We start from the raw sequence: 16,971 nt of genomic DNA, 5'->3' as shown, positions 1-16,971 counted from the left end.
CAGCAGTTGCAGGATACAAAATCAACTCACAAAAATAAGTTGCATTTCTACTCACCAGCAATGAATAACCTGAAGACAAAATTAAGAAAACAATTCCATTTACAACAGCATCAAAAAGAATAAAATGCTAAAGAATAAACTTAACCAAGGAAGCAAATGACCTGTGCACTGACTACTATAAAACATAGTGATAGAAATCAAAGAAGACACAAATTAAGTGAGAGACATCCCATGTTCATGGATGGGAAGACTTAAAATTGTTAAAATACTATCCTTAATATTAAGATAAAATATTACCCATAGTAATCTACAGATCTCTATCAAAATGCCAATGATGTTTTCTGCAGAAATAGAAAAACCCATCTTAAGATCTGTGTGGAATTTCAAATAGCCAAAACAATCTTGAAAAAGAACAATGTTGGAGAATTCATACTTCTTGATTTCAAAACTTGCTACAAAGTTACATTAATCACAACAGTGCGGTACTGATGTAAGGACATTAATATAGACCAGTGGAATAGAACAGAAAGCACAGAAATAAATCATCACATATACTGTTAAAACATTTTTGACAAGGGTGCCAAGATCATTCAATGGGGAAAGGGCAGTCTTTTTCAACAAATCATCCTGGGAAAACTCAATAACTACAAACAAAAGCTGGACTCTTATACTATATACAAAACTTAACAAAAAATAGATCAAATACCTAAATATAAGAACTAAAACTATAAACTTCTTAGGTGAAAATCTTTATGACATTGGAATAGGCAATGATTTCCTGGCTATGACACCAAAAACACAGGCAACAACAATAACAAAAAAGATAAACTGGATTTCATCAAAATTAAAAACTTATGTATATCAAAGGACACTATCAACAGAATGAATACCTATAGAATGGGGAAAAATTTATATTCCAATAAGGGATTATATCCAGAACATATAAAGAACCCTTACAACTCAACAACAAAAATACAAGCAGCCCAATTCAAAAATAGCTTTGCAAAGTACTTGAATACATATTTCTCCATAGAAGATATTAAAATGGCCAATTAAGTGAAGAGATACTTATCACTAGCCATTAGGGAAATGCAAATAAAAATCTCAGTGGGATACCACTTCATACCCATTAGAATGGCTATTATAAAAAATATTAATAATAACAAAAATAACAAGCATTTTTGTGAATATATGGAGAAAATTGTAACTTTCGCATTGTTGTGGCCACATACAATTAAGCAACTTCTGTGGAAAACAGTGTGATGATTCCTCAAAAAACTAAATGTGGAATTATTTATGATAATTCCACTCCTAAATATATACTCAAACAAACTGAAAGCATGGACTCAAACAGATATTTGTACACTGATGTTCTTAGCAGCACTATTCACAATAGCTAGAAAGTAGAAACAATCCAAATGACATCAGTGGATGAATAGATAAATGAAATATGGTATATGTATACAATTGAGCTATTATTCCACCTTAAAAAAAGGAATTCTGATACATGCTAAACATGAATGAACGCTGAAAGCATGTTAAACAAGCCAGACACAAATTACAATTATTATATGACTCCACTTACATAAGATACCTAGAAACAGGCACATTTATAGAGACAGAAAACAGAGGTTGCCAGGGCCTGGAAGGACAGAAAATGGGGAGTTATTGTCCAATGCTTACAGAGTTTACAGAGCTTTTGTTTGAGATGATTAAAAGTTTGGAAATGGATAGTGATGGTGTGTACATTGTGAATTTTATTAATGCCAATGAAATGTATACTTAAAATGGTAAATTTTATATTATATGTATTTTCCCAGTTTTGAAAAAAATAATCAAAAAATTTTCCTAATATGATAAACTAGATCTACAAAAAACTTACACAAACATCATACTTAACAGTGAAACATTGAAAGTTTTCGCAATACCAGAATCAAAATAAGGATGCCCACTATCACCACATCTATGCAATATTATTTTGGAAGACTTAGCCATTGCAATAAGGCAAGAAAAAATATATAAATATTGGAAAGGAAGATATAAGATTGTTATTATTTATAGAAAACATGATTGTGCAAGTTAAAAAAAAATCAAAGATTCTATAGATAAACTATTGGGTATAATAAGTAAATTTAACAAAGATTGTTGGATACAGGTCAATATTTTAAAAATCAATGGTACTTCTATATGCCAGAAACAAATAATTAGAAATGAAAAAAAAACCTTTAAATATCACTTATAATAGTATCAAAAGCATAAAATATATAGAAATCAATCTAATAAAAGAAGTATAAGACCTCTACGTGCTCAGTCACTTCAGTCATGTATGACTCTTTGTGACCCCATGGACTGTAGCCCACCAGGCTTCTCCGTCCATAGGATTTTCCCAGCCAGAATACTGGAGTGGGTTGCCAGGCCTTCCTCCAGGGGATCTTCCCGACCCAGGGATCAAAACTGCATCTCCTACAGGCAGGTTCTTTACCACTGAGCCACCAGAGAAGCCATGAGACCTCTACACAGACAGCTAAGAAACATTCTTGAAAGAAATTAAGACCTAGGACAATGGAGGAGGATATTTTATTCATGGATCAGAAATTCAATATTATAAAGATGTCCATTTTCCTCAAACTGATCTACATATTGTTGATACAGTCTTAACTGAATCTCAGCAGAGTCTTTGTGGAATTTCAAAAGTTGATTCTAAAGTCATACGGAAATGCAAAGAGCCAAAATGAAGAATAAAGCTAGAAAATTTATACTACTAGATACATAAAGCTAGTAACTACATTATAGCATTTGTATTGCTAAAAGGACAGTCAAATATACCCAAAAGAATCGCATATATATATATATATGTACACCAAAAGACACATAACCAATGATCCTAACAGACTTTTCCATAATAGCCAAAAACCAGAAGTAACCCCATTGTCCATCAACAATAGAATGGGTAAACTGTAGGTATATTTACACAATGGAAACTTATACAGTAATGAGAACAGACAAATGTAACTATACACAGCGTGATGAACCTCACAAATAAGTTGAGTAGAAAACATCGCCGAGAGAAAATATTGTATGACTGAATTTCTATGAATTCAATATAGACAAAAATGAATGCATGCTATTAGAAGCCAAGATAGAAGTTACCTTTGGCTAATGACAGAAATGCTTCTGTTAATTTCTTTTTTCTTGGTTTGCATGGCAGTTACAGGGGAGTAGCCACTTTGTGATAATTCAAGTTGTACGTGTATTATTTGTACCCTTTTTTGTAAGTGTTATACTTCAATTAAAAAGCTGACTAAAAATATTCCAGTTGACTTGGGAGCAACATTAATGCTACTAACCACTGAACTACCTGCCTCTCTTCTTCCCTGCTACTGTGGGAGGACAGAGCCAGGGGGCACAGAGAAAAGCCACAGCCTCTCAGCAAGGGCACCTCTTCCTCCATGGAGCCTCCCAAGACTGCCCTCTCATCCCAACCCAGATGCCGCCCCCACTTTCTCTGAACCTACAAAGCTTTTCTCAGAGGTATAATAGCTACGCCTGGCACCCTCAGCCAGCCTGCAAAACTGTGAGTTTCCAAAACGCAGGAGCTAAGAGTAACAGTAGCATAAAAGTTTAACAGTAACCTACAAGTAACTAACAGTAGCATTTCTTGAGTATTTACTATATGGCAGGCATATTTTCTAAGCATTTTACAGGCAATAACTCCTTTAATTCTCCCAATAACCCTTTTAGGTAGGTTCTATTACTATCCTGATTTTCTAGATGAGAAAACTAAAGAACAGAATGATTCAAGTGCCGAAGGTCACACAACTAATCATTGGAAGAGCTAGGATTTGAACCTGGATGGTCTGGCTCAGAAATAGAAATACTCTCCTGGTTTAAGCAGTGGGCCCGAAGATGAAGCCTGGTGCTTGTAGCTCTGGCCACACACACCCAGACCAGACACAAAGGAGGAGGTGCTCCCCATACTGGCCAGGCAGGAAACGTGTCTACGAGTCTGTGCAGAGATGTGTGTGCATATGGAGGTGCACCACCTCTTTCTTTTTTTTTTTTTTTGTCCTCTTCCTTACGGTACCACCTCTTAAAAGGCCTAGCTTTCAGAGGGCAGCTGGAAGGCCTAGGTCACTGGGCCCGGGCTCCTAAGTCTGAGGAAGCAGGCTAAGGCCACAGTATGGCTTTGGAGGAAAGTCCCTTTCCAGTCCTGGGGAGGAGGGCCTGAGACCTCCTCAGGGGTCAGGTCCTTGCTGACAGCACTTAGGACCAAAGAGGAGATGCAGGCCGGGGCTCCTGCTCTGGTCCCAGGTATTGGCCAGGGGCCCTCTGCTTCCCACCCCCAGGCCAGGGGTCTGGAAACAGCTCCTCGGAAGGTAAAGCCAGGTAAAAGTCAGTCTCCTTTGGGAATGGACTACAGCATCTCACCGCTTCCTCTGCCCCTCAGCCCACACACTGTTCAACGAGCTTCTCCTCGGGTCTTCCCTTCCACTCTCCTGCTGCGTTCAAGCTCATCTCCCTCTGCGTGGTCCTAAAACGGCCCCCATGTCTGCCCAGAGACTTTCTTTGCTTCACCAGGAGCTGTGGGAGCTAGGGAGGCTCCTCTGTGCCAGGTCTGGGCGGCTGTAAATGGGCTCCGGTGACGAGTACTTAAAAATGACAGACCCCACAGCATTAGAAGAGAAAGTCAGGGCTACCGACCCCCAACTTACATCAAGCGGTGCTTCCCTTGTCAGAGGCTGAAAGCTTGGGACGCCACACCGTTCTGGCCCAGGAGCCTGTACTGTCCATGGCGGCCAGAAACGGCCCAGAGAGGGGGCCACCTTGACAAAGGTGACACAGCACATAAGGGCCAGAGGCCAGGAGCAGGCCCGCCCAGTTCAGCAGACAGACCCGGGAAGCAGGCCTGAGAGGCAGGGCCCCGGAGAAGGCCCAGCCTCACATTCCGCCTCTGCTCAGGAACACGCTGGTGACCAGGACACCTGTGTGAGAGCACGCACGTCCACGCCCGCGCGCCTATGCTCGCTCCCGAGCACGCATGCGCCCGCGCACGTGGCCAAGGCCAGCTGGGTCAAAACCAGAAGGAGAAGGAGCTGCTAGTACAAAGAACTTCTGAGCTGGAGAGCCGAAAGGAGAGTGGGATGGAAAACGAAGGCACTGTTTCTCCACTCGGCCTTTCCCTCTCCCCTCTGCCCTCGCCCGACACCCTGGCCTCCCGTGGCGGCTCCCCAGGAAGCTGTGAAACACACAGGTGCAACGAGGTCACCTAGTTAACAGCCTCCCTCCCGCTGTATTATTCATGGGCTCCCTTCTTCCGGCCCGAGCTCCAGTTTCCAACAGCCCTCAGGCTCCTCTTGGCAGGTCAGCCAGCCTGGCAGGTCTAGCCTGCAGCAACCCCCACTCTTTACACCCCATGCCCTTCCTGTCTCCTTCCCAGGACGCAGCCATCCCTGTGAGAACTCGGCCCCCAGCTGTCACACACCGCACTTCGGGTGAAGGGGAGACCTTTGAGTTCCGTGAGGAAAAGCAGAGAAGGAAAACTTTAGCTGTGGCAGGCATGAGATGCTGAAGTTCCCAAAGGGGGCTATAGGGTGCTCTGTCTCTCTCTCTCTCTCTCTCTCTCTCTCACACACACACACACACACACATCAGATTGACTGGCCCAAATATGGTACTCTGAATAGTTGTGAAAGCTCTTGGACTTTCTGTGCCTTGCACAGTGCCCGCAAACAGTAGTCCCTGGATTTGTTGACTTACACACTTTCCCCGAAGAGGGGTGTCAAGTTGCTGGAGTGGACGTAAGCCATCAAGCCATTCAGGCACTGCTATTGGAATTTAGAGGTGTTTGTGATGTTTACATAACTATCTGCATATCTCTTGTAAATCCTGCATAGTTCAAGTCATTAATGCATAATGATAACTCAAAATATTTATTTACTGAGCTGTCTATATATCACAATTCATTTAGCCAGGTACCTTCCTATATCTCACAAGAGCCCCTCCCTCCTGGAATCAAGGGGATTGGTCAGAAGGGTTTTTCCTTCTACTGAGAACACTGTGGCTCAGAGGATGAAAGTACTTGAGCCAAAGTAAGAACTGTCACACAGTCTTCCCAAGCCTGCCAGGGGCATCTTTCTTCACCGTTCACACATATTCCTCTGCCTCCTGGTTACCATAGGTACAGCAACACAAGGAAACTACAAGATGAATCCATGGTCCTCTAGTCACTCAGGTCAGGACCCAGAGTCCAGGCCAGGATTAAAGTTTGGCCAGAAATACTGAGGGCAGTTCACCAGCAAGCCTGGCCAACAGCAGAGGGAAGGTGTGGGGCAGAGATTAAACCACAAGTCATTGCATTTGACCCCCCGGGTTTTACAGGGGAGAGAGCTGAGGTCAGGCTGAGGTCTCCAGTCTAGGCAAGAGCAGAGAGCATTGACATGCCTGGCCTACCCATATGGGGCAGCCTGATCCAAGCAGATGACCTGTAGTCTAAGCCGGTGAGCTGCCCCCTCATTTACTCCCATGGATGTTAAATCACTGCCCAGCCCTGCTCTTAAATGCCTGGGTGCTGTAGGCACCTGACTGTCCAACCCCAGGGAAGAGTCAATCACAGGTAAAGTCCACATGGCAATAAACACGCCTGACAGGCCTGGATTGGAAGTCCATACCTGTCACTGCCTCTGTGCAGACCCAGCAGGGCTCACTTGTCCTTTCCAGACTCAGTTTCCATCTGCCTAAGCAGGGATCTGGCTCTAGCCCTAAGTACAGTACAATGGGAAGGACATAGTAAGGATTAAGGACTCAGACTGCCTTGGGTCACATTGACCCCGCTGCCTACTAACTCTGTGACTCTGGGTAAATTGCTTCATCTCTCTGGGCCTGACTTCTCATCTGTAAACTACAACCAATAGAAGTCCCCGTCTCATTCGGTTGTTGTCAGGACTAAGCAGGGGGTTTTATATGAAGTGCCAAGCCCAGGGGCTGTCACACAGTAAGTGTTTAATAAATGCTTCCTGATATTATTTTCATCCCTGAAACTCTACGTTTATGACGAAGATCTTATATCAACTGGCCATCTGTGGGTTACATGCAGCTTACCTGAGGGCCTTTCCCAACAATGTATATCACACAAGGGTGGGGCATCACTGACTCAATGGAGTTTGAGTAGACTCTGGGAGTTGGTGATGGACAGGGAGGCCTGGCGTGCTGCAGTCCATGGGGTTGCAAAGAGTTGGACACGACTGAGCGACTGAAATGAACTGAACTGGGAGCCACTGACAGACCCCAGAGGCCTAAAACAGTGTCTGGCACACAGTAGGGGCTCAATAAAAATTTGACCAATGAATGAATGGTGGCTTCATGGTGTTTTTAAATACTTGAATTGGTTGCTAACATTTGAAATACAATTTTGTAGTTTTTAAATCTAGATTTCCAGAGAATTTTGAGAAGTTGAAGTGTCTAACCACACTTATCCTGCATGCTGCTTTATAACCACAGGCAAAAACCGCTGCAGTGGTGCCCCCTTTTATACGGGGCGAGCAAGTGCAATTTGCCCAGTGTCCGCATAACCAGCCTGACTCTCTTACACCAGCTGCCCAGACAGACTGGACATTGTGGGCACCTGAATGTTCACCCTGGCCCAGGTCAACCAGGCAAAGTCCAGACAGCAAGGAAGGTCTGCATTTACCCAGCCCCAGAGCATTCTGTCCGTGACACTTCTTCCAAGCCCCAAGATCCCCTCCCCGTCCTCCTCCCATCCTAGTCCAGCAGAAAAAAAAATGGGCCTTCTGGTCTGCTAAGCACCAGAAGCCCCCTGGCATCCAAGCCCTGCTACTTTGGACAGGCCAGACCCTCTCCTCCAGAGGACACAACCCCCGCTGCTCTGGGTTGCCCCAACTTCCTCAGCTTTCCATGCCAAAGTCCTCCTTCCTTGGAAAACTCCCAAGTGTAAAAAGCAGCAGAAAGATGAACTTAATCCTTATCTTTCTCTTATAAAGTATGCGTAGAAAATGAGACACCCCCCCCCCACACACACACAGATAAGGTGCTTTTCTAAAACACTGCTAGCACTTCCAGGCCCCCTCTACTTGGGCCTTCTAAGGAGAAGGGATATTTAATCCCATGCTTGGTAATCAAAGTGCTGTGGAATACTGGGGGACTGCCTGAGGACACACGGACCCCTCCCCACCTTCCACTCCTCTCCCCAACCCTGCCAGGACTCAGGTCCATGGAGATAGACCACATCTTCCCATTCTCCAAGAAGCCTTCCCCACCTACTCTATCTTCTGCCCTTAGCATGTCAATGATCCTCTGTTTTCTCTTAGCTCTCATGAACATCTGAAATTGTCTTGAGTGTGTATTTATTATCTATTTCCCCCAGTTCAGTAAAGTAGCCCCCGGCCACACATGGCCAATGGGCACTTGAAATGCGCTGAGTCCAGCTGAGAAGTGCTATAGATGCAAAACACACACAAAATTCCAAAGTCTTAATTTTTAAAAAAAAGACTGTAAAAGATCTCATTAATAGTTTGTTATATTGATTACTGCTAAATGATAATATTCTGGATACACTGGGTTAAATAAAACAGATTATCAAAAATAATTTCATTTATTTCTTTCAATTTTTTTAAATGGCTACCAGAAAATTTAAAACCATGTATGTGACTTGCATGTGTGGCTTGCATTGTATTTCTATTGAACAGCACTGCTGTAGATGCTCAGCATAAATCCCCAGTCACTAGAGAAGCCTGGTACACAGGTGATGCTCAGTATTGGTTGACCGAACAGCTAAATGAAAGGTCTCCCCAACAGTGGATGTGAGACCCTAAAACACAAAGGAAGGACCTCCTGCCCCACTGTCCAATACACGCTAGATTTCCTGTGGCAGTCTACCCACGCCTCTCCTAAGACAAAGCCTCAGGCCTCTGTAGAAGGGACAGAGAGGGGCCTGGCTTAGAGTTCTGTCACCACTGGTTCCTGAAGATAGCAGCTCTTCTGGCCCCAGGAGAAAAGGTCAAAATTAGTCTCCTCCCAGGGCAAGGGCAGGTGAGAGTCAGAGAAGGGATGCAGAGGACTGGAGACTGAAGCCCTGGATAAGCCCCAGGCCAGATGACAAGTCTCTTATCTCTGTATCAAAGAGCACAAGAGGGGCAGAGCTAAAGGGAAGTCCTTGGAGGGACCCAGCCCACCCTGACTGAGCCCCAAGGAAGCCAGGAAAAGCCAGCATTTCTTGGGGACAGGACCAGCACTACAAATGGAGACCCAGACATAGTCCCAGCCACCCCTTTTGTTTTCTCTCCCTTCCCTCCCTTTCTGTCTCTCTTCTGCTCTCCTCTAGTTCCCTCCCTTGATTTCACTGGCTCCCAAATTACAGCCTTCCTTTCAGAAACAGACACAATCAAGGTGGTACACAGGGCCCTTGTCACAAATGGCATTGCAGCTCCTCTCCAAATGGAGCATGGCCTTTAAAGAGGAAGGCAGTGCTGCTAAGAGCCTGTCCTGGGGAAGATACATCTTCAGGAAGGACTCCCTCCCTCTTAGGTTGATCAGCCTGCGGGAGGCTCTGGGTGACTGTGATTGCAGGGTCAGGCCCTGGATGCCAGGGACCAAGAGATGACGATCTGCCTGGCCTCATGCTGAGGTGGAAGTAGCAGGGCTCTGTCCTTGATTAGCCACCGCCCAGGCCCACCTCACCCCAGGAGAGGGTCTGGAAGCAGCCCACTCCCTGCGAGCCTCAGTTTCTGCACCTGTAACGTGGTACAAGGTACATCCAGCTAGTTTCTAAGGATTCTTCTAGCCCTTGGCATAGATGTCACAAACTCATGTGGCTAAACGGGCCAGGATGTAGTGTAAATAAATGGGGTCAGATGTGAGACAACAGGGAATGGTGGAGACTGAGGAGAACTGAAGGTTATAAGCGCACCTGTAAAACTCACATGTTGACAGAAGCCAGAGCAAAATCATAATAGTGGTTACTTCAATGAATATAATGAAAAACTAAACAGTCTCTAAAAATAATGCTATAGAAAACTCTGTAATTACATTATTTGATTATAATATGCTATTACATAAAATAAGAGTATCACACACACACAAAAAGAGCAGGAGGGGGCCTGAGGGAGCCTCATCAAGCCACCAAGGATGCATCAGATCCAGCTGGGGTTACACACGTGCACACATATGCAAAAACCCATCACTTTCATTTAAGATCTGTTCACTTTATTGTATGTATATAACCCTCAAAGCATTTTTTAAATAAAAATATAAGTAAATAAAAGGGGGTGGCTGCAACTCAGCCCCAACCAATTACCGTCAATTGGGAACACAGACCCAATGTTGCCTGTTCTAGCCAGATATGCCAGAAATCTAGCTCTTTATTACGAAAATGACATTTTTTAATGTTGCTAATAATTAATGCAAAATGAAAAACCACAACCACACATGCATACATCCTCAGGCAGAATTCAATTTAAGAACTTATAGATTGTCCAACTCTCAAAGTAAGGGGAGGTTTCACCTCTTTGCTGGAATACAATGTGCCTAACACATGACTGAATCAAAAAGGGATAATAAAAAAGCTACCACATTCTTCATGTGTACCATGTGCCAGGCCCTGCACAAAAGGCTTTCTTTAGAGTTTTCGTCTTATTAATGCTGACAACAAGCCTACAGTGTAATTGGAAATTATTCCCATTCAACCACTGAGAAAACTAAGGCCTCGGCAAGGCCTTAGCCTTAGCTCAGGAGTGGAAATTCTATCTGCCTCCAAGCGGCCTCACAAAAATCAGGAAGGGAACAGGTTTATGATCATAATAATAACCAACTCTTGTATGAGCTGTTAGACTCTGCAAAGGAAAGATCAAAACTACAAACGCTAAGCCGGAAGCTAAGCCGGAACCTGCTGTGTCACTCTCGGTGTCACTGCCTGAGGCCCCTGGGGCTAGGGACAGACGTCTGATAGCCCCGAGCCCCCAACAATACACGGAGCCTTGCAGACTGTCACTGCTGAAGGGAGGCAGAGCCCCAGGAGCATGATCGCTGAGACCCAAATACACAGCCAGAAAGAAGCAGCGGCAGCAGCCCGTACCACTCCCCGGGACAGAACCAGATTACATTTCACAATGAAAGACTAGAAAGCTATCTCCATGTGGCTACTTCTTAAATATGCCAAGTTTCTCACTGACACCCTTCTAGTCAATAGCGTTGGTAAGAGTATGCATTTTCTGCCTTATGGAATTCAATAAAGCTATTTTCATATTGAACCAAAATAAATACGCTTCTATTTATCTCCATAAATGCTCTAATTCTTCTGAATTGACTCTTCTGCACAAATGATCACTCACCACTCTTGTAGATAGGCAGATCAAGATATGGAGATTTCCAGCACTCCAAAAGCAACCGTTGAGCCCTAGTCATCACACCCTGGAGTAACCATGATTCTGACTTCTGTCATATAGGCGGGTTTTGCCTACAGTTGTGCCTTTTCCTTGGGGCCTGTGCTTTTCGATTCTCCACAGTCCCCACCACACCCTATCGTCTTACATTCGATGCTGCTTTACTCTCTGGTCAGCTTCACAGCCCCTGTAGGCACATGAGTTTGTGCCTCTACTCCAGAGGCATTTGCCTAGAGCCCAGGATACAGCAAGACGGCCACTAGCTGCTCAGTCAAAAAGGAATCCATGTGAATAGTTAAAACTGGTTATAGGCATACCAGATGCCGATGTAATAGTCACTGAGTCAATGGACAGTGATTAAGCATCGGTCCCTGCAGATACAAGGAGGAATAAGATACAGTTCATGCTGAAGGAGCTCACCGTCTAGTGAGAGACCAGACCACTGCAGAGTCGGGCAAAGTGCAGGGTGAGGGCTGTGAGTGAGGGAGGCACAGCTGGGGAGTTGACCACCCCTCCCACCCGCCTGACTCATGGTGCTGTCCACACTGGTGCAGGAGGCTAGAGCACAGAGGAACCTGTTCCCCTCCCCACTTCCCTTCCACTGGAGGCAAAATAACCCCATTCTGAAAGAACCCATCCGGCAGGGTCCAACTCACAAATAACTTTGCACATCAATTAAATGGACAAATAGGACTACCTGGGGCCAAGAAAAACTCAAATCAAGGCTTGAAAATAATTTTTTAAAAAATGAACAAAGGCAGTTAAATTAATTTGCTAAAAATAAATCACCTTCACATTTTAAAACAATGAATTTTGTTTAAAACCTGAGGGTTCTAGGAGACAGTAAGACTTCTATTAACCAGTTGTTTTTGAACTCACAGATGAAGGTATCTTTCACATGAGTGTCACTGTCTGTTAGTTCCAAGACCATGCCAACCCACGTTCTCCCACGGCTCCCCGGGCCACTCTGCCTCCTGGCAAAAAGGCCAGCACAGAGGAAGGACAGTCCTCTTTTAGTAGGTCTAGGGTGCACGAGTCATGCCATAATCTTTCACCTGTGATACCGTTGGCCCCACCAAGGCTCTGAAGTCCTCAGATCCCCAGTCTCAGGCCAGCCTTGCTGGCGTCGGGGTCACCACCCTTCCTCCAGAGGACCATGGGTGGTGACTTGCACCGTGCCTTGGCATCATCCTATTTCTTGGGCCCAGGGACCTCCCAGGGCACCGGGTAGCAGAAACGGGGTGTCCAGCCTGGGCTGGTGGCAGGGGTAATTAAGAGTGGAGCTTGGCTGGTATCCTCTCCTCTGCTGACTGCCCCAAATTAGCATTTCTGCAGCTCCCTCTGCATAAATCCTAAGACCGTGGAGAGGTGTGATTGGTGGGTCATTCCATTCATTTGGGAGGGACAGATGAAGAGGAGGACAGTTCCTTAATTCTTTCTCCTTAAGGGACAGCATCTACCCAACCCCAGGCCTCCTAGAGGCAGAGCAGTTTATCACCAGCTTCCAAAAACCCTGCCCCTTCCACCCACTTCCTACTGGCCCATATGCAGCACACATGGCAGTGTTTTAATTACACAGAAAACTGAGCTGCTACTTGAATTTGTCTAAAGATGCCCAAAACACAGATACCCTCCTGGCACTAGCAGGAGGCTCCCTCAAGGAGCCAGCAGTGGACAATTAATCCAACCCTACCATAAACGTCCAGGAAAAGAAGTCCCAGTCTCAATCTCATTCTCAAACCTACATTCTTATCCAGTGACCTTTTTGACACTCTTTCACCAAGGGCTGTGAAATGCTCATTCCTGAGAAGGTACTGTGGATCAGGGCTTCTCAAACTTTACTGATAAAACAAACCTTTCAAGGATCTTGTCAAATACAGATTCTGATTCAAGACGTCAGGGGTGGGGTGCAAGAATCTGCTTTTCTAACAAGCTCCCAGGTGATGCTGATGCTGCAGGTCCACAGGCCACACTCAGAGTAGCAAGGCTCTATTAGACCTTCACCTCCCAGAAGTATGTGCATTTTTAATTACGGCTTCAGAAAGGCGCCCTTCAAAATATTAAGCTCAAAGAAACAAACCTTAAATGGTGAGTTTGCAGGTAAGGTTGCTTGTATGGGCAGAGGAAATACCTGGGAGGCAACCAGGACCATCCACCATCATAACCCTCAAATTAACCTCTTTGGTAAGCATATGTGAGAAGCACAGATTTTGGGGGGGTCAGGAAGGTGGAGACAGACATGTATATTGGGGTTCAGCCCAGAGGAGGCCAGGATATCATTCAGCTCTCGGCCTCTTGCACACTCTCGAAGCTCTCCATCACCCAGAGCAGAGCCACCTGGTTCACACCAGTCACTTCTGTAGTATCACCTTTCCAGCCTACAGGGTACCCTCCCTCTCTGCCATTCAGCCACACTGCATTCCCACTCTCCCGGGACAGCACCAAGCATCCCAGCTCCCCCAGCTAAGGGGCCTCCTCCAAGCCCCTCCACCGGAGTGACATCCGGTCACCCAGACTCATAGGTGCTGACCACCCTCATAGGTGCTGACCGCAGTGCGCCTACCCCTGCACCATGAACCAAACATCAACTCCAAGCCTGGTCTCACCCCACAAATGGGCTGACTCATCAGCACCTCTCTTCCTGGCCTCAGCCAGGCTTTTTCAGCCCACCCCACCCTGGGCAGCTTAATTCTCCCCTGGGCAACTGTCTGACTCCACCCAACACACACACACACACACACACACACACACACACACACACACACACACACACACACACACACACACACACACACACACACACACACACACACACACACACACACACACACACACACACACACACACACACACACACACACACACACACACACACACACACACACTCCCCCCTGTGCCTCTCCAGCTTATTTCAAAATCCAATCCAAATTGGGGTGGGGGTACTTGCTAAGCGGCTGAAAGGTAAGAGTCAATGCTTTCTCTAGTATGAGAGGGCAAAGTATGAAAAAAGAGGCAGGCACTGCTCTCTGAATTACTGGGGAGGGTGGGGCGTGCTACTACCCAGGAAAGGCTAATTTGCCCGAGGTGGGCTGCTGACTGCACGAGGGCTGCGGGTTAGGGTCGCAGGGGGCGGTGGCCGGCAGCAAGGGCACAGGATCTCGGCTGGAGGCACGGAGGTAGCGGCTCTAGGTGCTGGCTCCGCGGGAAAGCGAGGCACTGAGTGCCCTCCGGCTGCTGCCGCCACCACCTTGGCACGCACGGGTTCTGCAGGCGTCCCGGGCTGACCTGCAGGGGAAACAGGGGCTGCATTCCTGAGCGCAAGCCCCTGGGGACAACCAGCACTGCCGGTGGCCGGGGAAGGCAAAGCGCGAGCGGCACAGGCTCCCTGCTCCTCGAGGGGTGCGTCTTTCCATAGCCGGCCCAGAGCCGGAGTCCTCTGGGGTCTCTGGCCGGCACAGAGAAGTGATGAGGGGAGGAGAGTGCCGACGCCTACCCCGCGGTGGGGCTGTGCCCCACCCCACCTCCACTGTCCAAAGGGGGATCCAGAGCGCAGAAGGAGACGAGATCGGACCCCAACGCCCTCTTTGCCCTCGAAATTCTCCCCACCCCAGACCCAGACCCAGACCCAGACCCTCTGTGAGGCGCAGAAAGCAAAGCGCACGAACGTTCCCGGGTCCAGGAAGCGAGGTGGGAAGTGGAGTGCCTTTCCTCCCAAGGCCAACGCGGAGGGAATTCGAGTTGCCAGGAATCAAAGTTGCCGCGCGTCCAGCCGCGGGCTGGGAGTGGGACGCAGGATGCTGGCTGGGAGCTGGGGAGGGAAGGAGGCCCCGGGCGCCCGCCGAGGGCAATGGCCGTGCCGAGAACAAGTGGTTCGGCGGCTACGGTCGCGACCCCACGGCTCCAACTTTCCCACCGCGTGGCGGGTGAACGGCTCGGAGAAGGCGAGGGAAGCGGGGGAGGAAGGGGCGGTGCGTGGCTCTTGGTACCGTGTGCATGTGCGGAGCGGCGCCGCGCCTTGGGCTCTGCTCTCCGCTGGATCTGCCCCGGAAGGCCGCCTGCTCGAGTGCTGACCACCGCCGCGTCTCGCCGCCGGTGCGAAGGCTCATCCGCGGCGCGCTGGCCGCTCCTGGGTCCCCTTCGGCTTGCCGGCCGCAACTTCAGGCGCGCCGCGGGCTCACACGAGGCGCGCCCCAATCGTCCCGAAGCCCGTCACCCCGGCACCCCATGCCCGGGGCCGGACCGCTAGCCCCGCCGAGATCAGCGCCCGGCAGCCGTCGGACTCGTCTTCTCACCAAGCATCGCGCTCGCAGCCCTCTTTCCCGAGCCGCCGCCGCGGCTCAAGTCCGCGATCAACTTTCCCTCGCTTCCTCCGCCCTGCTCGGCCCCCGCCACCTAGACCCCGCCTCCTGACGCTCCCTCCCTCACCTCCCGCCTCGCCCAGCCCCTGCCTGCCCCGCCGCGCCCCGCCGCCCACCCTCCCACCACGGTGGGCGCCAGGATCCTTGAGCCCCCCACCCCTGACCCAGCTCGGACCCCCGGGAGCGGCGCGAAGCCGGGGCCAGGCGCTTAGGGCATGAATATTTCAGTGCTGGCGAAACTGCCCTCTGCCGATGTCATGGCACCGGCTGCTGTGGCAACTCGACGAATCCCCCAAAGGGGCAAGGAGGAAGCGGCCCCAGGTGCATGCGGGAGCCACGCTCCGCAGGGCCGCCCACTGTCCCGCAGAGGGGTGGGGGCCAGGCTGGCCTCGGGCGGAACGGGGAACGCTCCCGGGAAGCCAGAACGAACGGGCGCCCGGGTCTAGGTAAGCCTGCGCCATCTGTTGGCTTTAAGCGCCCCCTCTCTACTCCCAAAGTCGCGCTGAGCGCCGAGCGGGGCTGTCCCTCTAGTCATTGGGACCACTTAGCTGTGTTGGCTCAACCAGCTGCCTTTGCCTACCCCACTCATGCTCTCCCATCTGCGCCCCCTCCATCAATCAAAACTGAAAATGTCCCCAGTTGCTTGCAAATGAGGGGCCCCGAATTAGAAGAAACCGGTGATGTCACCCGAGCACCCTCACCCAAGCAGGGTGCACACCTGAATAAGGGTCTCCCAGCTTCTTTTTGCACATATGTAAGGGTGGAGACTTCATGACTTTTCCAGACAGCTGGAAACAGGAAGAGTCTATACTGGCATAGCTGAAGATGGTCATTCCCTGACCTTGATCTTTACCTCCCAGGGCTAAACATTCTGAATTCTTTTAACCATATATCATTGACTGGATGTCTGGACCTGTATCAGCATATTGACAATAGCTGCCTGGAGTCAGGCTCTGGGCTGAGACTTTTGACCTGACTTCATTCTAATCTCAACACAGCTTTTCTGGTAGGTGTGTCTTTAGCGTGGTTTTACCAGAATAAAACAGGCTTTAGGGAGGTGCATGAGTTACCCATGTGGTGGAGTCAGGTACTGAACCTAGACTCTGCCTGCTTCCAAAGCTCCATTCTTTACCATTTACTCATTATTGCTACTATACGCTAGCTAACTGAAATAGGTTCTGGGGATGTGACAGAGGAAGAAATAGGCTTGGTCCTTGTAC

General features: G+C 48.2%; 1 protein-coding gene across 8 annotated transcripts in view; it reads right to left on the bottom strand.

Annotated features, from left to right (window-relative positions):
- The window catches only part of CDH23 (cadherin related 23), a 433,102-nt gene extending 417,367 nt beyond the window's left edge, over window positions 1–15,735 (bottom strand). For all 8 annotated transcript variants that reach the window (XR_006345354.1, XM_043925746.1, XM_043925738.1 and 5 more), the window contains exon 1: window positions 15,380–15,735. The gene's annotated coding sequence lies outside the window, so the exon portion shown is untranslated. The remainder of the gene's footprint in view (window positions 1–15,379) is intronic.
- Between the last annotated feature and the right edge of the window lie 1,236 nt (window positions 15,736–16,971).

This window comes from Cervus elaphus, chromosome 15, assembly GCF_910594005.1.
Source record: "Cervus elaphus chromosome 15, mCerEla1.1, whole genome shotgun sequence".
Taxonomy (NCBI): Eukaryota; Metazoa; Chordata; class Mammalia; order Artiodactyla; family Cervidae; genus Cervus; species Cervus elaphus.
Note: the sequence above shows the minus strand (reverse complement) of the source record. Positions and strands in the feature narration are given on the sequence as shown.